The 23,394-nt window shown below is 38.2% G+C and overlaps 2 protein-coding genes across 3 annotated transcripts in view; both read left to right on the top strand.

Moving 5' to 3' along the window:
* The window catches only part of LOC129769482 (probable ATP-dependent RNA helicase DHX35), a 37,794-nt gene that overhangs the window by 2,499 nt on the left and 11,901 nt on the right, over positions 1 to 23,394 (top strand). The window lies entirely within an intron of this gene.
* LOC129769483 (ceramide phosphoethanolamine synthase) overlaps positions 1 to 23,394 on the top strand; it is a 28,619-nt gene that overhangs the window by 536 nt on the left and 4,689 nt on the right. The gene's annotated exons all lie outside the window — the stretch shown is intronic.

Genomic DNA, 23,394 nt, shown 5'->3' with positions numbered 1-23,394 from the left:
ACTTCTTTAATACCTCAACGAGTTATATGATTGTCACTTATTGGTCCAAAAAATTGTTTCAATAGCTTAAAAATTGCTTTGAATGCAAGCTATTTGACGAATTTACGCAAAGCTGAATCAGCTCTTGCGACATCTACATTAGAGCTCAGAACCACAAAAGTGAGGGTGTTTGTTTATTTTACGCACTGAAAAGCAAGATTCGGTGGTGATTATTTATTTCATTTCAATTTAGATTCATTTCAGCCATTGAATGTCGTCAGTATATGGTAAGAAAGTTAGAGTTTTGTATATTTATGATGGTTTCAACTCGCGATTTGACCAAAGTCATAGATAATCTTCGAAAATTTTATGTAATGCATACCGGTTTTTGATACTATGGATAATTGCGATGAAATCGATATCATACCAATTTGGCTGATATCATTAATTATGTAGGGGCCGATACGAAGAGGGTTTGCAGTATTTTTAGCGCAAAACACCCTATTGTTCGTTTACTTAGTTGAAAAAAATTACAGTTACAATACTTATAACAAGCCATTCCTCGTAATATACATATCACATTGTAGAATGATGATTTTCTAACCTTTTCAGCGTGGAAAGAATACATGAAACCGGGAAATTTGAAGATAAATTCTAATTTTTCTAGAAAATTTGAAGGAATTTCATACCAAAAAAAAAATGAGTGGGTTATATCTATGATATAACCGCAAGGTTCACGTGGAACTACCTTAGCTTAGCAATCATTCGTTTGTATTGATTAAATTCTTGATTGAATGAAACAGTTTCCAAATTCAATTGAGTTCAATATATTTGCTCTGTGAGTGAAAAAAATGAACAAATGCCGTGTAAAGTCAATTCATTTATTGTGATTGATTGTTCTTCGTTACAAGTAAATTTAATGACGGACCTTTTACGTTTGGTACGATGACTAGAACAAAATATATGTACGGAAGAATTATCAAACGTTTGATGAACCAGCCTAAGGCTGAAAATCTTTCCAATAAAGACAAAAAAAAATCATCAAACGATTATTTTATTTTACATTTTGCTCTGAAGTTTACATCCCAAAAGTGTACATACTTCTCGAATCTCGAATTTGCTTGAAACTGGGAAGTTCATTCGCTTCTGGTGGCTTCACGATTTTCCCAGGTTCCTAAGTTTAGAAGATCATGTTAGGACAGACATATTCCACTCTGCACAAAGGCAAGCGAGGACAAAAGTACTCGCAGTTTGCATTTATTTGCAGAGCCCCAGAAACCTCGGTTTTGAAGTCTGTGTTAGGGAAACACATTTCAATCGGAACAAAAATACCCCCGATTTGTATGAATTCGCAATGCCGATTTCCCCACGCTTCATGGATTTGAAGTCTGTGTTAGGGAAACACATTCCAGTCGGAACAAAAATACCCCCGACTTGCATGAATTTGAAATACCGATTTCTCCAGGCACCTTGGTTTAGAAATCTCTATTAGGGAACACATTTCGGTGGGAACAAAAGCTCCCCCTACTTTCGTGTGTTCTTTTTCTTCTTTTTGGCTTTAAGAGGGTTTAAACTTTTCAGTTCACTCGCATCTAGGCTCTTTCGTGTGTTTGCAATGCCGATTTCGCTGCTTGGTTTTAAAGTCTGTGTTAGGGAACATTTTTCGATGAGAACAAAAGTCCCCCTACTTTCATGTATTTGCAATGCCGATTTCCCCAAGGCTGCTTGGTTAGGGAAACCGTAAATCGGGCCAATCAAAACGATGAAGTTAGGGCGTTTAGATATCGCCTAATATTTTACAGTTATTCAATTGTTTATCTAATGAAAAACAACATTTTGTTAGTTGCGATAGATGCGTAGAAATATTCCCTATCAAGTGATGCAAACATCTCTCCTATCCAGTACGAAATGTTCGAGCTATAAGCATTCGAAATCTTTCATTTTTTCCTGCATGTTCTGTGTTTAGGTTTTCATTTTACCCTCCATATATTCCGGTTAGACGTAGTCCCACGTCAAAAACAAAACATCCTCATTTTACTCGCTGCGCCATCTGGTTGTAAACCCAACGTAAATTCGACAATTGAAATCATAACAATCTAGCTCATTGCATTGGTTATCGCAATGTATTCCCGAACACGGACGCAAAATTTAGGCACCTGGAGAAACCGTCATAGCGAACACGTGCAAGCTGTGATTTCCTTTGCTCGCTTGCATTAGTGTTTGGAAAACCATAGCGGACACATGCAAGGCGTGAGTACTTTTACTCGCATCAGTTTCTCTTCTGCTTTCGCATGGAACAGTCATGAAAAATTGCCACATCACGATGAAAACGAAATGAATTTTATGCAAGGTTATATAGACTTTATTTCGTTTTCACCGTGAAATGGCGCACTCAGTTTCTATTCTGCGCATGGAGCGATCATGAAAAATCTCGTGTTATTCTCACGAAAACAAAAATTAATCATCTTCAGTTGCTTTTACAAGGCCACTCAAATTCCATCGGTTCGTTTCGGGACCACCAACAAGTTCGAGAGAGTTGAAACTAATGAAAACTAAGCGTCTCCATTTTCCCATACATTTGTTCTATCCATTTGTGTGCTTTCCCGAACAGAGCTGTCAATAACGAGCAACTTATCGACGACGGAGGGGAAATCGTAGGATTCAAAGTCTCCGTGAGCAAAGGAAAAGTAGAAGAATGAAGGGGAATACTTGCCTAGAGTATAAACAGTGGATCTCGCTAAGACAAATTTTCCTTCGGCATCGGACTGTTGAGCAATCCAGTTCACTTTGCTTTCGCTGCGCTTCGATCTAAGATTGGACCCCACCAGTGGTAATCCAACTTGGATATCGTCGTTTGGTTTTTCTGTTTCTGTTTTTCGCGTTATTCGTATCGTGTGTTTTTTCCGCGTCATAAAATGGACGCTTCGCGTAGTGTGTGATGAGTAGGAAGAAGAGGAATGCAGGCTCGAGCCCTGCAAAAAAAACGAACGCATTGCCAGGGGCAATAACATTTCGAGGCAAGCGTCATCTTATGATGCACGCGATGTTGGTGCAGTGAAAAGCGCTCGCACTGAACCGAGCCCTCGCGAGTGGGCACCGCATCGAATAACAGCGGAGTAGGCGATTTCGGCGCGTCGGTCGAAAATGTAAACTCCGTTACCTAGGCAGCAACCAAAATCAAGCTCCCCCCGCTGGTGGTGAAGGCGGTCGCTCCTGACAAACTCATCAGCGAATTCGCATTGATGTGTGTTACAGCAGAATACAAGCTGTGTGGCATAATTCAGTCTTTTTTCCAAGCAGTTAACATAGTTTGTTTTCTGTCATCATAAGGGCCTCGTTGGTGCCTTTGAGAATGCATCAATGCATCAAACTGACGTTATGGCGAAGCAAGCGTTAAGGTTGTGCGCCAAAAAATCATTTGGGGAATACCAAGCATCTTGAATGTCTTACTGGAATGTTATAAGTTATTTGGGTTCGCGTGCCAGTCGCAGAGCTGCCTTCAACTAGGATTGTATTTGCGCTAATATTGGTCATAATGAAGCATTGCTATTGCTACTACTCGAAAAGGTTGCTATTAACAAAAAGAGTTTATTTCACTTGTTTAGTCACCAAGAAAGTGAATGACGTTCTGGAATTTTGTATGTGATTAAAATTCGCTTGCCAGTAGCAAAACTTCCTCCACTAAGAGTGACAGCTGCGCTTCTCTCGAGCATGAGGAAGTAATGCAACTTTTTTCGATGCCGGTAATATTAACAGAAGCGTTTCTTTTGAGAATAGCGAAAAATGATGAGAAGTTTTTATATTCCTAGTAGTTTCAAGCCACCAATGTATGGCTCTGTATGCATGCTATGGCGAACGCTTGTTTGGCGCTTGGTTTACGTTATACGAACGATGCCTAGAGGTGCGATTCCTTTGAGGCAATACTAAATAACATGTAGCATGATATTTGATACTTGCAAGTGTTGTCATTGTTGTTGTTTCCATGCGGTGCCAAAGATATATTGATGTAATTATGAGATGTGGAATAATGGTGCTGGTGCAACATGTATATAATCGAGTCTATTTCAATTGCGAAAAAGGCCACCGGAATAGCGTTCGAGGTATGAAATAAATTGCGACATCCGATCAGCTAGTATATTGTTTTGCGAGGGCATGAATGAATCATCAATCAATTATCGTCAACTGATTCTACAATGAAAAATCCATTTCAGAGATTATTCTACTAAGCAGTTGTTTCTAAATTTTCACAACATTATAGAATAATATCCGAAGGTATGAACAAGCGACTTATATAAAATAACAGTGTAGTTCTACGTCAACAATGCGGTCGTATCTTGGACACAACCACCTATAATTTTTTTTCAAAAATGATTTTTTTCAAAAATTCATACCTTTTGGACTACTGAACCAATTCAGATGATCGAAGTATCGATATAGTGGTGGTTTGGTATGGAATTGCAGTATAAATACACATATTTTATGTAACATGAAGTTGTTTTATTTTTGTTTATGGATTATTGTTGATTTTCGGGGTCTATCATTATATAATGTACAAATGTATGTACTTGCTATGTATGTAATTTCGATTTTGAATTCAATAAAAAGATAAAATGCATATTGGATATTAAACCATGTTACATATTTTATAACTATGGCACCGATCCGATTGAATTTGTATGAATTTGTATTATAATAATTGATTCCTTATACGGCTTTTCGCTTTGCGGCCAAGTTTCGTGGAACGGATCTAGGCCGTAAAGCGAGGTATGGGTATATAGCGAATATTCCAGACGCAGTCCAAACAAACACGATTCAAATGACTATGGGCCAATCGTATAAATAGGGCACGAAATGTTCAGAGCAGTCAGTCGCTAATAAACCTCCGATCAGTATTGGCGATCTAACGTACAAATTTACACCTAGGCGGCGCTGCGGTGAAAGTGATGATGGTTTTAAATTTTGCAATATGAGTTTATGGAAGGTTTGTTCTTCCATAAATTACAATGTTTTATACTCACTTTCAATGTATAACTTTCGCTTTTGAACTTCTAATATCTTATAATTTAACCTTTGTTCTTTCTTCTATTCATTGGTTTAAATCTCCTGATTTATCGACCATCAATCGAGCAATCGAAATTAGGACGAGGACCAGGATAGGATTCTAACGAGGGGCATTATCACTACCCTGCGGTTTCGCGTCCAACAACAATTATAAAAGATTATTTGATTGCGATGAGTTTGGAAGAAATTTATATATACATATATAACAATTTTATATATAACTTATTATTTTCTTACCTCTTTCAGTAGTGAAAACTGTATAAATATTGACAATAGTTGAATCAAAACAGGAAAATTCGAAACAAGTTGAAAATGCATGGTTCCTGCATGTGAGAACTACCTTGGAAAGCCTGGAAGTAATATATACGTGATTTGATTTTGAGTTTTAGGTTACATTATTATCATTTTCTTAGTTTAAAAACAAAATCCAGATGTCTAACCGATCGTTTACGATTACGTTTTGCGTTAGATCGCCAATAGATCAAGCTAGTTCGACTATATTCGATCTCATTATTTCCTCGTCATCATCGGGTAGCCAATCTACTCTCATCTCTACTACTAGAGCTCTGCTCAGATCGCTCAGATACCTCTCTGGGCGGACACAATCGCCTTCCAACTTTCCGAACGGTTTTCATCACTTTTTTGATGCAGACTAAGATGCACAAAACTTGATACTGAATGTTCGAATCCGCTGCTCCGTTCTCGAGATAAATCGTGAGGAATGCACACCAAATCATTTTTACTTATATAGATTCCAAAAACTGCGCTTTGGAAGTTAAAGTTTTTCACATTCATCCTTCAAAACAACGCATAAGGTCTTCTACCCCTGCCAATAAATGGCAGAATGTGTGACAATGCAGAATGAAGCATCTGTTGTCTTTATCAATGCCTGTAGTACTCTTGCTGCCCCTCCACTTTCATTTCCGCCAGAACTACCGTACCCAGACTTTCGCCACTGCACTTGAAACTGGGGGATTCTTTTGTTATCGTCTATCTACTTCAAACTTGTTCACTCGTTCGACTGGCAATGACTTGAAAGCTTATTCACCGCCGGATGATTTATTTAAACGTAGGACCACGTCTAAGAGGAAGGTGTGATATAAAATTCAAAAAAAAAAATAATAAGAGATTTCAAACGCTTCTTACTAGACCATTTTTTGATAGAACGCATAGGTGCTGGCAGTAATCGATTCGGAATACCTTTTGGAATCAAAACTGTTCCATGAATAATGGAAAAGTCAAGCATTATCTCAACAACAACGAACATTTTAACGTAAGGCTACGTCTAACAGGAAAATACGGTGAGTAAAATAAAGGGTGTCACATCAAATTGCATCACAGAAAAAACGCTGTAGAAATTCGCCCAGTAGACCGATCCTTTTGAAAATTTTAGACAGTAAAATAAAAACTATTAAACAACATTGGCATTTTCTTTTTATTCATACTTCGAGCCCAAGCCCGTATGCTCGCACCTTCCTCTTTACCCCGTCCATAAGGTTCTGTACAACGTCAGGTTGTAGTTTTTTTGAACAGAAATCCATTTTCTCTTGAAGTCCGCCTCCGATTTGACAACTTTTGGGTTCTTCCGGAGGGCCTGCTTCATAATCGCCCAATATTTCTCTATTGGGCGAAGCTCCGGCGCGTTGGGCGGGTTCATTTCCTAAAAATAAAAACTATTAAACAACTATTGGCATTTTCTTTTTATTCATACTTCGAGCCCAAGCCCGTATGCCTTCCTCTTTACCCCGTCCATAAGGTTCTGTACAACGTCAGGTTGTAGTTTTTTTTTGAACAGAAATCCATTTTCTCTTGAAGTCCGCCTCCGATTTGACAACTTTTGGGTTCTTCCGGAGGGCCTGCTTCATAATCGCCCAATATTTCTCTATTGGGCGAAGCTTCGGCGCGTTGAGCGGGTTCATTTCCTTTGGCACGAAGGTGACCCCGTTGGCTTCGTACCACTCCAACACGTCCTTTGAATAGTGGCACGAAGCGAGATCCGGCCAGAAGATGGTCGGACCCTCGTGCTGCTTCAATAGTGGTAGTAAGCGCTTCTGTAGGCACTCCTTAAGGTAAACCTGCCCGTTTACCGTGCCGGTCATCACGAAGAGGGCGCTCCGCTTTCCGCAAGAGCAGATCGCTTGCCACACCATGTACTTTTTGGCAAACTTGGATACTTTCTGCTTGCGAATCTCCTCCGGAACGCTGAATTTGTCCTCTGCGGAGAAGAACAACAGGCCCGGCAGCTGACGAAAGTCCGCTTTGACGTAGGTTTCGTCGTCCATTACCAGGCAATGCGGCTTCGTCAGCATTTCGGTGTACAGCTTCCGGGCTCGCGTCTTCCCCACCATGTTTTACCTTTCATCGCGATTAGGAGCCTTCTGAACCTTGTATGTACGCAGGCCCTCCCGCTGCTTGGTCCGCTGGACGAATGAACTTGACAAATTCAGTACTCTGCTGACCGTGGATTGGAAGATTCCCAGCATCTTACCGATGTTCCAATGTGACAACTCCGGATTCTCGAAATGAGTGCGCAGGATTAATTCACGACGCTCTTTTTCGTTCGACATTTTTCCAAATTTAAGAAAAATTGACAGTGAAGCATGGCCAACGTGATCTATACACTCTTAATTGATTATAAGCGAAAGCTGAAGATATAATTCCTAAAAATTAAATTTCTACAGCGTTTTTTCCGTGATGCAATTTGATGTGACACACCCTTTAAAAATCTAAACACAGAACATATAGGAAATAATGGAAGAACTTGATCATTTTTAATTGATCGCAAAGATGTTTCCATCAATTGATTGAAAATTATTTCTGTCTATCTTGCTTGAGCTGGAGATTGGGTGGATTTTACAGGGTCTTTCAGATATAACGAACACGCAAAAAAAATCGAATAGCTCCTTATAAAAACTTTTTTTTGCTCCGTCGATGGTAACACTGCATTCCCCACTTCGGGACGATAATATTCGGCTACTCGTTCAGTCTGATGGGATGGTTTTTAGTATCAAGATGTACAATTTACAAGAACTACTCGAGCATCTTAAGCCTTAATGAAACTTTGTCCTCTTATGGTAAGAATTTCAACATTTCTCGTCATCGATTACTTCCTCTGGAGGTACGTGAAGTACCGTTGCTATGTTAATAAGCCACAAAATCTTACTTAAAGGAACTTAAAGAAGAAATAACTCGGATTTTCAACAGCATCGAAGTCGTAATGTTAGAGTTGTGCATGAAGAATTTTGTTCACCGTTTAGAACGCGTTATCGAAAAAAGGGGTGGTCACATCGAAAATGTTCTAAAATAAGCTTTATTCTCGTTTTCTAAAAATAAATATCGGTTTCAGAAAAAACGCGTTAGCGTTTAATCTGAAAGACCCTGTATACTTCGTAGTTAGTCTCTGTGATTGACCTGAACCAGCAAATTCGCACAATGAACACACTGAATGGTGTTTGGGAGTAGCTAACCATTCTCTTTGTGCAAGTATCGGTGTCAAAAGCACGAATGCTTTAAATAGTCAATAATTATGTTGGCCAAGTCTTCAAGTCACCAGGGAAAGGAAAGGAATGTTAATATGATATTCGCGGCCAGAAGGGTGGTCCCTCGAGCGTGGTTCCTTTGGATTGCAATTATCATGAAAGGGACAGTTGTTAGTGGGGAGAGGTCTGGATTCGAATTCCAATTGCTACGAGTTACCTGAGAAGGTAACCGAAAGAATTACAAAATCTTTTTCATTGGATTCAAAGAGTCATACTTTTAACTAAATGTTTATAATAATATATGTAAGCCTTTTTACTTTAATTTTCCTATAGTTAATAAGGCAGGAAACCGAATATTCGCGATCGACTCGAGTTTAGGAGGCTGACATGAGTAATTCCAAATGAAATCGACAAATGACAAAACATGAGTATTTTTGATTAGAATTAAATTTTGTATTTCGTTTGGGTTGGAGGAAATATGAGTTTTCCACAGCAATTTGGGATTTTTTCGATTCAAGTGTGACGTTTGAAAAGGGCGTATCGATTTTAGTAAGAGAAATTTTTTATAATTTATATCTCAAAAACTATGAGTCGTACCGGAATAGTGTCTTAGAAAGAGTTATAGAGTTTTGATGTTAAAACGTGAAAAAACATACACTGAGAAAAAATTAGTACTCTTTTTTTATTTACAAAAAAAACTTTAATTTGCAATATCTATAATATATATATTTTTTATTTTTTCATATAAAATAGAAGTCATGTAGAAAATTTAAAAAATGAGTCCAAAATGGTAAAATTATTTTTAGCGAACTTTGTGGAACATCGAATTTTTATGAATTTTCGAAATTTGAATTTTTGTATGTTAACAATCATTTTTAGCCACGAATTATGAATCCTGATGTGATTTAAAACAAAAAATCTCTCCATCAGTCTCCTTCCAAATGCAGCCATTCTCGAGATATTTAAAAAAAAATCTAAATTATTGCCTTTTTGATAGTAAATAGGCTCTTTTAATTCTTTGGGGTCGTTTGTCTGCTTTCAGCCACCACAGCAAGGAACTATACTAATCTTATACTTTACACAATAGTTCATCATTTTACATTTTTTATAAACGAATTTCAATATCTAGTGAAATCGTCACGAATCAAAACTGTGCTACTATGAATAATAAATAACGGTACTCAGTATAAACAAAAGTTGTAACCTATGCTTGAGGAAAGGCTCAATGCAAAATTTCATGCATTGCGGCAATGTCTAGATGTAAAAAGAATTGTTCTGAATGTTCAAACAGAAAGCTTGAGGCTTCCTGTTTGAAAATATCAAACTAATTATTTTTGTGATATATGCGAAAACCAGGGATGTATTTTATGGACTGTTTTGAAAGATGTCACACGAAGAAAATTTTTTGCACATGTTCTTTACATGAAAGTAACACATTGAAACACATGTTTAGTAAATACTTATCAGAAGTTTACAAAAAAAATGATCATGTTCATTTTTTTTTTCCAAAATATATATTTTTATCAAGGCTCATATAGCGTTAGCCTCACGGGGCCGGGAGTTCAATACTTTGACAATTTTTCTTATTATCTATGTTAGTAATATGTAACCGATTACTCGCGGTTGGCTCGAGGTTAGTATTACAAGTGTTTTCGTAATTCGGATGTTGCTGTCTCCAATGCTCTGTACGTGTGCCCGACACGGGATACTTCCTATTGGGATGCAGCTGACCCTTAATCAGCAACGCCCCCCTAGTCTGTACCCCATATCTAGCGTGGTGTGTCTTTCTCGACTCGAGGAATCCAGGATAGAATGGTCACTAACCGGCACAATCATCAGTTCATGTAGAGTTGTCATGAGCGGTACAACCTTTTGCTTTTGTTGAATGATCAGTGGACTGCACAACCTTTGGCCCGTGTATCTGTAAAGAGTGTGTGTATGTATTGCCGCGACTAAGTAAAAGTTTATCGATCGGATAGGAGGGATATAAAACGGGGACACAACGAAGGAAACATCATTAAACGTTGACATCGGCGTTCCTGAGGAACAGGTATAGATGAAGCAGAAGATCAGGATCACGGCTACCTAAGATATCCCGGACGGGGATCTCCGATTGTCTGCTCTGCTCTAGTGCTCTAGAGAGCTGAAAGCGAGCAGTATGGAACCGGATACACGACCAGACAACATGCTCGATGTCGTGGTAGCCATCGCCACAATCACAAAGATTGTTTGCTGCGAGCCCAATGCGATAGAGATGCGCGTTTAGGTTGTAGTGATTGGACATAAGCCGAGATATCACGCGAATGAAATCACGACCTACATTCAATCCCTTGAACCATGCACTCGTCGAGACCTTAGGGATAATCGTGTGTAACCAACGACCGAACTCATCACCACTCCACATGCGCTGCCAACTTACGAGCGTATACTGACGAGGAATGTGGAAAAATTCATTATAAGCAATTTACCTTTCAAAAAGTGTGAATTCTAAAGCGCCCACCTTAGCTAGCGAGTCCGCTTTCTCATTCCCCGGAATCGAACAATGAGAGGGAACCCATGCTAAGGTAATCTTGAATAATTTTTCGACCAAAACACTCAATAGTTGTCTTATTCTAGTTAGGAAATAAGATGAGCGTTTATCAACCTTCATTGAGCGGATTGCCTCTATTGGGCTGAGACTGTCTGAAAAAATAAAATAGTGGTCGATGGGTAATGTTTCAATGATCCCCAGTGCGTAGTATATCGCACCCAGTTCAGCGACATACACGGAACAAGGATCTTTGAGTTTGAAAGAGGCACTGGAATTTTCATTGAAGCTGCCGAAGCCAGTGGACCCGTTTATGTATGAACCGTCAGTAAAGAACATTTTATCAGATCTAACTTTCCCATATTCTGCCGAAAATATCGGCGGAATATAATCGGAGCGTAGATGATCTGGGATTCCATGGTTAATCTTATCAACATGTTCATGTTGTGAGATTATACAAGTTGTGAATATACTGCATATAATCTGACAAAGTTATGTTATCACTTCTTTTTCAAGTAAAAATAATTACGACCAGTATGATACTCATGTTCGAATTTAATACGACCTTTTTTATTTTATATCACATCAGGATTCATAGTTTGTGGCGATAAATGATTGTTAACATACAAAAAAAAACAAGTTTCTAAAATTCATGAAAAATTCGATGTTCCACAAAGTTCGTGAAAAATAGTTTTACCATCTTGGACTCTTTTATTTAAATTTTCCACATGACTTCTATTTTATATGAAAAAAAATAAATAAAAATATATATTTTAGATATTGCATATTAAAGCTTTTTTCTCAGTGTATATTTTTTTCACATTTTGACATCATTACTCTATAACTCTTTTTAAGACACTATTTCGGTACGACTCATAGCTTTTGAGATATAAATTATCAAAGATTTCTCTTACTAAAATCGATACCAGTTTTAAAAGTTACACTTGAGTCAAAAAAAATCCCAATTGCTGTGGAAAACTCATATTTCCTTTAACCCAAACGGAATACAAACTTTCATTCGAATCAAAAATACATGTTTTTGAAATCTGCAAAGATATTCGACTCTTTATTTGCGAATAAGAAACTGAGAGAAACTGCATATGTGTATGGAGCCAAAAAAGGATTACATTTTAAGGAGAAATGAACAAATTTTACATGAAAAATAATAAACGGTGGTGAATTTTTTCGTTTAGATCAATATCATTTAATATAGAATAAAGATTTTCTGCAAAGAATCACAGAATTTTTGCTACTATGATGGAATGTTTGTGGATATATTGAAATAATATTAATCCTGGACGAGTGAGAGTGAGACCACGAATTTAGAACGAATTTAGATCTACAGAACATCAAAACAGACGAAATTGAATCAAACTTTATACTCGAAACTCACGATTCCTTTTGGAACAGTTTCAACGAAGTGGCAAATGAGAATAATAGTTAGCGTCGCGTTCAGCAATAAAATCCCATTGCTAATGGAATTGACTGTTATGTCAAAACATTTCGAATCGATCGCAACCACGATCCTCTCTAAGCAGTACCCTAACTGACAAGGTTGGTAGAGTTTATCTTTCAGTTCCTTGTAGTAGTGTTTACAGCGAAATATTGTTCACTGAAGCTGGTTTTGTTTTAGAAGCAAAGCTTAATTAACTGCTGAAAATTGATTATTTATTCATCATAATTTCCAATGGTTAATTGTGAGTACTATTAATAAATTAATAATAAAAGTAATACTGTTTATAAATTTATGTTATGAGTCAATATTAATTTAATTTAGGTATGAATGATGTTGATGAGCTAAATTGCTGTTACTTATCTTCTGTTAAATAGAAATTATTGTTTTTTGATTTTTGAGGAACCGACGGAATGTGATCTTCTGGTGGGAGTACTCCTGCCAAAACCTCAAAACTAATGGGGTGCGCTGAGGGCATACATTCCAACGCAGTACGGAGACAAAGATATTGAATGCGCTCAAGTTTACTGAGGTGTGTTTTGGAATCTGACTGATCGACTTACTGTCGAATCTCAGTGAGAAAAATTCAAATGTTTCTCGCAAAGCCAGTTATACAACATGTTATTTGAGAGAGGTGGCAGACCCCGATAGTTTCAGTTGGCTGACAGGATCTCTATTGCAGCTGAATCAAGGGCCCCCTTTATACTGAAGCCATCTGTTATTTTTAGCGTGAGCCATTTAAATTTCTGAAGAAAGTAACTTGAATGATTGTTGACTTTTGAATTTTGATTTTGTGTTAAGGGGGTATTTTAGTCTACAAATTTGAAATTTTTTTTCTTCATATTTCTGAAGTTTAGACACTCAAAAATATACTCTGGTAAGGACTTTTCGAGAATTCCATTATTTACTGAGTTATTGCCATTTTAATGATCCTGTATCTAATCTAGTAGGGCCATGACTCAGAACTTCAAACGCGTTTTTCTCGTAACTAGTTTTTTTCAAACTGGCGTACATGATATCTCAAGTTCTACTGAACCGATTCTTTTCGAATTTGTTTGAATTAATCGTTATACATCTCTCTGTCGCATGAACCAATACAACTTTATTTTTCAATGTTACTATCTTTAAAAAATTTAAATCATTATAAAAAACGTGCTAAAAAGCAATTTTTGTTTTCAAACGACCGCCATTTTGTCCAAAAACATGTTTTTGACTTGTCCGAGGTGCATGCGATAGCAGCATTTATACTGATTCAGAATCTGTTCGATATTTATGTTTCAGATAACCAGAAGAGCTGGAATCGTGTACGCCATGGCACAACTTTTTTTCAACCCCCTCGCTTCATCAGCTTGTAACTATTCTAATTATGATGTTTTTTTTCCTTTCAATTTTTGTTTTATTGTTAAAACATAGATAAACAAATAATGATATAATGGATAATAAAATTATACTTTGTTTTATTTTTTCGGAGCATGAAAAAAACGTCTAAAATTTGTACCTCTACACTAGAATACAAAGCAGGCAAATATTCTATCTGTGTCGACAAAAAGCCAAACTAGAACCAAATGACAAAAAAAGTACAAGGGCCTGTGGCTAGAGACATGGGCGGAAACTTGACGTAGAACTTTGGAGACAACCGCTTTTGAATTGAGTTTCTGTAACTGTTCAGAAGTTCGCAAATTTAACTCGCTCAAAACTCCAAATGGTGTCCCTTGAAAAACCGTTTGTTATATAAACTGAACTGAATTTCGAACGGGTTGTAAAAATAAAGTCTGCTTCATTTAATATTGGAACAAATTCTTTTGCTCATTGTGGCGCTCCTAGTGGACGGAATAGTAACTTTTTTAACCCACGTGTCGGGAAATTCATTACCTTTCACCATGTATTTATGTCATAACACCAAACGATAGCATTTTGTAAACAACCGCCATGGAAGCCGAACGGAGAGATAAAATTGTGCACAGTTTTCTTGAAAATCCATTGTTGTCGGCATCTAAGCTAGCTAAACAGCTTAAAATGCCTAGAAATACCGTATGGCGTGTTATCAAGCAGTACAAGGAAACATTGACGACGGCTCGGAAGCCGCATTCGAAGCGTCGGAGTGGAACTGTCGACCGGAAACTGCGTGGGAAAGTCATCAAGGACTTCAAGAGGAATCCCAATCTTTCAGACCGCGATTTGGCCAATAAGTTCCAGGCCGCTCACAGTACGGTGCGACGAATTCGTCTCCGGGAAGGAATAAGGTCATTCCGAGCCAGCAAACAGCCAAATCGGACGCTGAAGCAGAACAATGTGGCCAGAATCCGTGCTCGAAAGCTGTACGACCTAGTGCTGACCAAGTTCGACGGATGTATTCTGATGGACGATGAGACCTACGTGAAGGCGGACTTTGGGCAAATCCCAGGTCAAAAATTTTATTTGGCGACGGCCCCGGGGGATGTACCTGCAAAATTTAAGTTCGTGTTTGCGGATAAATTCGCCCGCAAGTACATGATTTGGCAGGGGATATGCAGTTGTGGACAGAAAACCAAAGTCTTTCTCACTGACAAGACTATGACATCAGAAGTCTACAAAAAAGAGTGCCTACAGAAACGGATTCTGCCGTTTATTCGTGCCCACGCCGTCCAGTAATGTTTTGGCCGGACCTCGCATGCTGCCATTACAGCACAACGGTTATGGAATGGTACGCAACGAACGGGGTCAGCGTAATACCGAAGGACCTCAACCCCCCAAACTGCCCCCAGTTCCGGCCGATAGTGAAATACTGGGCAATCACGAAGTGGAGGCTTAAGGCAAAGGGGAAACTTGTTAGGAACATGACTCAAATGAAGAACTGGTGGAATCAAATCGCCAAAACGGTGGACGAAAAGGGTGTGCGCCGCCTAATGTGCCGTATTACGGGAAAAGTACGAGAATTTCTTCGAAACAGCAATGAATAATTTTTTACTACATTTGTATGAAAAACAAATTATGAATTCGTTAATAAATGACTGAACTACACGCAATTGTTTGTGTTCCAATATTAAATGAAGCAGACTTTAGTACTGGTTGGAAGAATCCGGAACCGTTAATTATTAATACGTTCTATTTTCAACATTGAATTCTTTAGGAAAACAGATATTTCAACATTAACAAGAAAAATATATGTTCTGGTTTTCTTCTATTGATGTTCATAAATGTACATTTATTCATAGAGAAGGGAAAGGGGAATAGATGGAGATAATAGAAAAGGTAAAAGAGAATAGTGGATTTGGGGAAGTGTATAATAGACCATTAGTGTTTCTTGATAAGTATGCCTGGGTGTATCCTTACGAACCTCTCAATCGGCAGCCAGTTTAGTTATTTGATTGCAAAATTTTAGACATTACAAACGCACTCAATAACATATCATATCTGATAGAGACGTGCATTAAGCACGACATGATTAGACAACAACCTTTCTAATAAAATCTCTATCATTGTTTAGCCAGGTTCTTGTCGGGACTTTGGGGGGATAATAGAGTGTCGTTATCTTCTCTCTTTTGATTTTGATGAGTGCTTGCTATGGGCAAATGTAGAACAATTCTTAATATTCATCGACTCACCTTGTCTATAACGAACAATGTGTAAGAACGAATAAGGAAACCAGACCATCGATGAACGGCTCAGACGCTAAACGTTGCCCCAATTGAACCAGTTGTTTTGGTATGTTCTTTTACTCTTTCGTAAAGCGGTATCAATACTGGAATGTCAGCTTCACAGCTATTCATTTTCTGGTAATGCTATGGATAGATTAGATAGGACATTTTCTAATCTTGGTTTTTTTTAATTACTGGTAAAACGTCGAGATTTACTTTTATCTCGAAATTTTTCTTTGTCAAAAATTGACTTCTTGGCACTCCATAGTTTTTCCGTCTGAAAAGTCGTTTTTCGGCAAGATACTCTGTAAATCTTGTCGTTTTATGCAATTTTAATACATGTGGCATACAATTTTTTTATAGAAAACCACGATTTCCTGTACTCCCGTGGGTGATTTTTCGGTTTTTAAAAAACTCAAATTTTAACGTTTGCAACACTGAAGTGAAGTGAGAGTGAAGTCTGATTGTGCAAATATTTAGCATTGGGTATTTTATCCAACATTTCGCAAACTACCCTGTGCAACATATCAGCTCAAGCGGACTTCATTTACTAGTGTCGCACATCCGTTAAAGTTTGTGTTTTTTGAAAACCGAAAAATCGCCCAAGAGGGGAGCGGGGAGGAGATGTATTGATTACATGAAGCCGACGTTGAGATAACAGTAAAATATCACGACGTTTCATGCAATTAAAAAAAATGGGCCCAAAAAAATTAATTAAAACCCCTATTTCATGTACCTTGCGTGACTTTTCGGCTTTAAAAAAATTCAAATTTTTACGATTGCAACACTAGTAAATGAAGCCCGGTTGAGCTGATATTTTGCACAGGGTAGTTTTTCGAGGGACTCAACATTTTTAAGGAAGTTTCGTTTGAAAATTCGAGATGCCCATTTTTTTTGGCACTCAAGTGCACATGTTACATGTTTATGGTTTCTATAAATTGTGAATTACACAGTAACCATTTAGGCATAACAGTATTCCTTCTGTTCCATTACATGCGATAAATTACTCAGTAGTTGCCATTTAGGCGTAAGAGTATTTTATTTGTTCCATTGTTCAGCAGACCGGACAGCGGAGACAGTTGGTATGATCATTGTTGTGTTATTGATAGCACAACAGTCCGATGTTTTTCTTGTTGCAAGCAGAGCTTCCCCAATAGCAGTTGCGAGTTGCATGGACGTAGTTATTCTATAACAACACAAATATGGTCAATTGAGGGCCCACGATCGATCGCTTAGTAAGCGATCGCGCAACCAACCTGGGTACGAAGACCCCCTTGTTGTGCTTTTATTGGCTGTTGACATATTATTTCGGAGTATAAGTGAAATAAGTTAGTGAACGTCGCGTCGTTTGAACTCATAAACCCGTACGAGCGGTTGGCCAGCGCATTCCTGTTTTGAAGAGCTCTGCTACGAGACCGTCTACGGTAATTGTTTTGTGCTAACGAGCTGACTGATGACCCACATACTTTCACTCACTGAAAGGTGTAAAACATAGTTGATGGTAATGGAATGATATCACGAAACTGAGATTTGTAGAACGATTTAACTTCTAAATTCGCTGGCGGATATGAGTGAAATCATAAAGCGAATCAAATCGAACGGATGTGAACGCAAAATGCTTGTATGACAAATATTTGTAGTCGTGGCTGCAAATAATCAGTTCGTACTGAGTTCTTGCAAATAATATCGTATTGATGCATTCATCTTACAATCTCCTCGCTCGTTCAAGACGCCTTCGTCCTTGCCTTTAGGGAATCTAGCTAACACAATACTCATAATAAAGGATATCCACAGCTTTAAGTTACTTCAAGTTTGCCGATACACTCCTGACTGAACAGACACCTATCCAATTCTTCATAGCTTGCTTACTTCGACTACCTGTTTATTTTCAGCACGAATCATATTTTAGCATGAACCACAGTGTCACGTGATGTAGCGAAAATTGCATGTCTCGAAGTCTTTTGTACCTTCGGAGTACATGGATTCATGGAATTTACTGTAGGGAAGAATTCGGAGGGAAGGAGGCGTTTGAAAACAAAAAGCGAGTCATTACCGGATTGCCACATGCAATAGACGATTTTTTTATTCCCGCTGATAGTGTAAACAAAGAGATAAAAATAGATTCATGAACAGCGCAACCTGCATGCCTTGCTATACTAACTCCATTCTGTGTTTCACAATGTTCCATTTCGCAGTCTATAGAATTAAGTATGGCTATTGTTCGGGTGACGATTACGTCGACCGAATGTTACATTTTTCCTCGAGAACCTGACAGTAAAAATTACTGCCGCTGCTTATTCGCAACGGCGAGCTTTTCAGCGAATGTTTCTCATTTGCGTAAGTAACGTTTGTGCTGCCGGAAATGGTTGGCCAACAGTCCATATACCATACCCATTGTCAACAAGGGACGACGATGACGCTCGGTATAAATCACTTTACATGAACGGTCACGTTCCAGGATCCCGTCGTCGCCAAGGGACTGTGCAAGGACATTGGAAATTATATGCACGACGGGACACAATACACAGTCGCACCAATCCACACCTTTCATCGCCATCAGCCGGGCAGCAAAAATAACAGCGTTTGTGTTTGTGCCTGTGTGTATGAGCGCTAGATTAAATGTTAAACGCGTGGAGCGAATTGGAAGGGCCCACATTTCCATTTATAGCTTTCAACGGAAAATGTTTTTCGCGGCACGCCTGACTGACTGAATTGAGGAATGGATAGCCCCGGGGTGAAGAGTTACGTCGCCCAAGTCCCAAACGTCAACACATTGTGGCAGCGCCAGGGAGAAGAAGCCTTGCCCCACTGTGTGTGTCTCTGATTTGATATTCGCGGTGGCGGGCTTTCCGACATGAATTGTTGATTTTTCCGTTTTAGTTTCTCCGTTTGGTTCTCTTTCTTTTCGTCTAATAGCTTTTCCTGACGGTGATTTGTTTTCTGTGCGCCGTATTCGATTCGTTACTCGACTAGTCCCGCAATTGTTAGGAATTGATTGCCTCCGTGGGCTAGCTGGAAAGCAGTTCGAGAAATTTTCACGATACGCCGAGTTGGCATGAACTAAAACAATACCTCAAACGCTTCGAACGCTAGAAAATGTGCCTGGTGATGAATTAATTTAAGCGTGAGGATTTCAAATTCAAGCAAACTTTACATTTGAAGCATATTGAAATATAAGTCAAGAGAATCTTCACAAACAGTGGAACGAGTTTGCCAGTTCATCTAAAGTGATCTACTTTTCCTGTTAATTTCATACTGACGCAATTTTCCTGTTAATTGGTGTGACGCAACCGTTGATGTGATTGATTTGATGAATTACCGGAAAACGGAAGGACATCGGCATTCAAATTGAAATTTTGGTGAAAGAAGAGGCGGACAATCATAAAGCAATAATTTTTGGATTTAGAATTGGGACTTGCAGTTTTACATCAAAATAACTTTGTTCATAATTGTAAGAAGCCGGTGTCTAAAAAATTCAAACAGCATTGGAAGTATCTACACCCAAAGTTAATTTTTAGCACATGTTCTGGCATCCCGATTTATTACATTAAATGAGCTGAAAGATAAAATAAAATGTTCTACTCCCCAATACATGTATATCATTTGTATAATATATCTGCTAGAGCCAATATCAGGGAGCGAAACAGGAGACACATTTGAATGAAAGCATATGAAAGCTTTTCGTATAGTTCGCCAAATACACGGCCCAGACAGAGAAAGATATATTCTCGTTCGTGTTCTTCTTTATCACCTTAGAAAACACCTTCCAACTTCATTTTATGATGAGGTGTAATATTATCACGCTTCTTTATAATAGCGCTGGCAGCTATATGGATAGCGTGGTCTTGCAAAGTAACTTTGCATTCCAGCCGGCCTTGGTTCGATTCCCATTGACGTCGTATGGACTTTTTTGCACAATCCAAAATGAAAAGAGAAAAGAAACAGAAAGAGGTGTCTGCACGCATACATACAAACCATTTTTAAGCTTTCAAAATAGCTCATTATTTGCGCATTTGACTCTCATGAACAGGAAATGGCATCTTTTCTGCCAAAGATGACATGTTTTCTGCCAACGCTAGTTTGGGTGTATGATCAACTGTACTCAACGTTATTAGTGGGATTGAAAATAAGGCGATTTTTAGTATACTTCTAATTAAAATCATTTGGTTATCCTATCAGTATATCAACAAACGAAGCGAATCGGAGTGAGCATTGCGATTTCCTAGCATGGCGTCATGTGTAAATGAGCATCCGTTATTGGAAAACTTGGTGATCTGTAACGAACAGCAAAGATGATTGTTGATGATTGTTCTTCGGTTAGGTCAATGTTGCCTATACGATGGAGTTGCGTTATGATTGTCTTCTATTGTTGCCTGGAATGTGCTATATGGGTAAAATAAACGGCCCTTAGGCGGCTCGCACACCGGAGCAACTATCAAATATTACTTAGGCGTCGTGCACAAATTACGTAACGCTAAATATCCGATTTTAGACCCCCTCCCCCCTATGTAACGCAATTTCCTATCTCTAATACACAGAAAGTAACGCAACCTCAACCCCCCTCACCTCCCCCCCCTTATCACGTTACGTAATTTGTGCACGACGCCTAAGTAATATTTGATTTTGCCTATTGACTTTTCCATTTAATTTTTGTTGATCTCGCACACCAACGCAATACGATATCGTTATAGTCTTTACAGAGCAACACATATCGCTAGCAACACGACTTGTCGGTTGAAGAGCAACTTATCGCCCATAATTTGACAAATTTTGTACATTAAGCAGATTATTTGCATAATGTCAGGCGTTTTTATTGCTCTGGTATGTGAAAAACAATAAAATATGTTGCCTATTGCTTATTGCTCCGGTGTGCGAGCCGCCTTACATGATACGAAAGTGATGTAGTAGGGTGAGGAGGGGTTAGTTGGTCATAGAGGTAAGTTGGTCATTGACGATATCTTGTTATCTGAGCGTCCAAAAAATTAGCGATCTATGGATGAAAAGTGAAATTAATAGCGTATTGCTGATGCAATAAAATAAGCAAATTGGGTAAAACTGTTTTATTAAGTAGATTAAAACAGTACGAACATAGTGCCAATTTTTCCAAATGTTTGAGCATTATAAAATTTGTTCTAAAATGGGTAATAATCATGAAAAAATCGGTTTCAACGTAAAAAAAGGTTTATTGTATGTATTAGTTTTAAATGTTAATGGAAATTGCGTTTAAAATTATTTTTATTGAATTTTCATGAACGTTTTTTTATATATAGAGGGGCTAGTTATTCATACGGGCATACGAACATCACCGTTGTAGAAATTACTCGTTTGAGAGCAATGCATATAAACGCATATAATATAATATATTCAGGTATGCCGCGTTTCATTACGCAAGCTATAAACAAATTTGGAAAGCATATGTTTTACTGCTCAGGGTATTTGAAACGAGACAACCTGATACCAACTACCGCACAAACAACTTGCAATATAAATGCCATATTTGTATTTTTTGCTGTAACTTTCATAATTAACGCTAACATTGAATATAAAACTCACAATAATGCATCGAGTAATGTAGCATACTTGGAGGTTACTTCAATATACTTTGGGGCGAACGGTACAAATGTCAAAACAAATGCGAGCAAGAAACCGGATGTGCGCTTGAAATTCCGGATTTTGATGCCAGCTACATGGAAAAGAGACGAAATGGCTGGAAAAAATTGCCTGACTAATTTTCAACAACGGAATTCCACGCTATCGATTAAAAAGCCGGAAGCTATTGCTCTAAGCCGAGCCAGAATTTTGAAAACTTTTATGTAGTTTTCAGATAGAAAAAAAAAGTAAATTTGAAATTTAAATTAATTTTTTTTTACTTGACAACATGATATTTGTTAACTGTTTTTGTTTTGATTTAATTAATCAATTAATAATGAAGGAAACCTCTGATGGAAAAAAACGTTAGGATCAAAAAGAACATGTCTATTTTATGATAGATATGCCCTATATATTGACCAACTTAACCCGCGTGTGAGGTTAGTTGGTCAATTTATTCTGAGATATAAAGACTTAATGTTAAAAATAAAAGAAAAATGTCAAATGTCTCTGGTTATTTTTCATTAAAAGGGAAAAAGGTTAGCTTCATTGTGGTACATAACATTCTAATGCAAAACTTCGTACTACGTATTTATTCAAAAATGACCAACTAGCCCCGCCCTACCCTACTAGATCAAATCGGTTCTCGTTGATTCGAAATCCAAAGGCTGTAGAGAAAAAAAACTATTCTCTTGTCCTATTTACCGGTTCAAAAAGAGTTCTTATCAGTTAATCGGTGTAAGCTAATAACTAATTCTAATATAATCTCAACAATGGCAATGTTAGCGATTTCTTCTTGCATGGGGCTCGTTTGCGATAAACTAGCTTTTAATTTTTTTACTTCTAAAATGTAATCTAATTCAATTAATTTAAATGTTTTAAGACCGTATTCAGTACCAAATTTTCTTATCTTAAAATTGAATCAACAGAATGGTTCGAGGTAACGTATTTTTTGAATTATGGCTAGCTTAAGACTAACAGAACTTATAAAAGGAAAGGTAAATAACTATATCATAGATGAGATTCTAAAGGGTGTGTCACATCAAATTGCATCACGGGAAAAACGCTGTAGAAAATCGCCCAGTAGACCGATCCTTTTGAAAATTTTAGACAGTAAATAAAAACTATTAAACAACTTTTGGCATTTTCTTTTTATTCATACTTCGAGCCCAAGCCCGTATACTCGCACCTTCCTCTTTACCCCGTCCATACGGTTCTGTACAACGTCTGGTTGTAGTTTTTTTTGAACAGAAATCCATTTTCTCTTGAAGTCCGCCTCCGATTTGACAACTTTTGGGTTCTTCCGGAGGGCCTGCTTCATAATCGCCCAATATTTCTCTATTGAGCGAAGCTCCGGCGCGTTGGGCGGATTCATTTCCTTTGGCACGAAGGTGGCACGAAGCGAGATCCGGCCAGAAGATGGTCGGGCCCTCGTGCTGCTTCAATAGTGGTAGTAAGCGCTTCTGTAGAAACACCTTAAGGTAAACCTGCCCGTTTACCGTGCCGGTCATCACGAAGAGGGCGCTCCGCTTTCCGCAAGAGCAGATCGCTTGCCACACCATGTACTTTTTGGCAAACTTGGATAGTTTCTGCTTGCGAATCTTCTCCGGAACGCTGAATTTGTCCTCTGCGGAGAAGAACAACAGGCCCGGCAGCTGACGAAAGTCCGCTTTGACGTAGGTTTCGTCT

Source organism: Toxorhynchites rutilus, chromosome 2 (assembly GCF_029784135.1).
Source record: "Toxorhynchites rutilus septentrionalis strain SRP chromosome 2, ASM2978413v1, whole genome shotgun sequence".
Classification (NCBI taxonomy): Eukaryota; Metazoa; Arthropoda; class Insecta; order Diptera; family Culicidae; genus Toxorhynchites; species Toxorhynchites rutilus.
The sequence above is the reverse complement of the archived record's forward strand: the minus strand, read 5'-3'. Positions and strand labels throughout refer to the sequence as shown.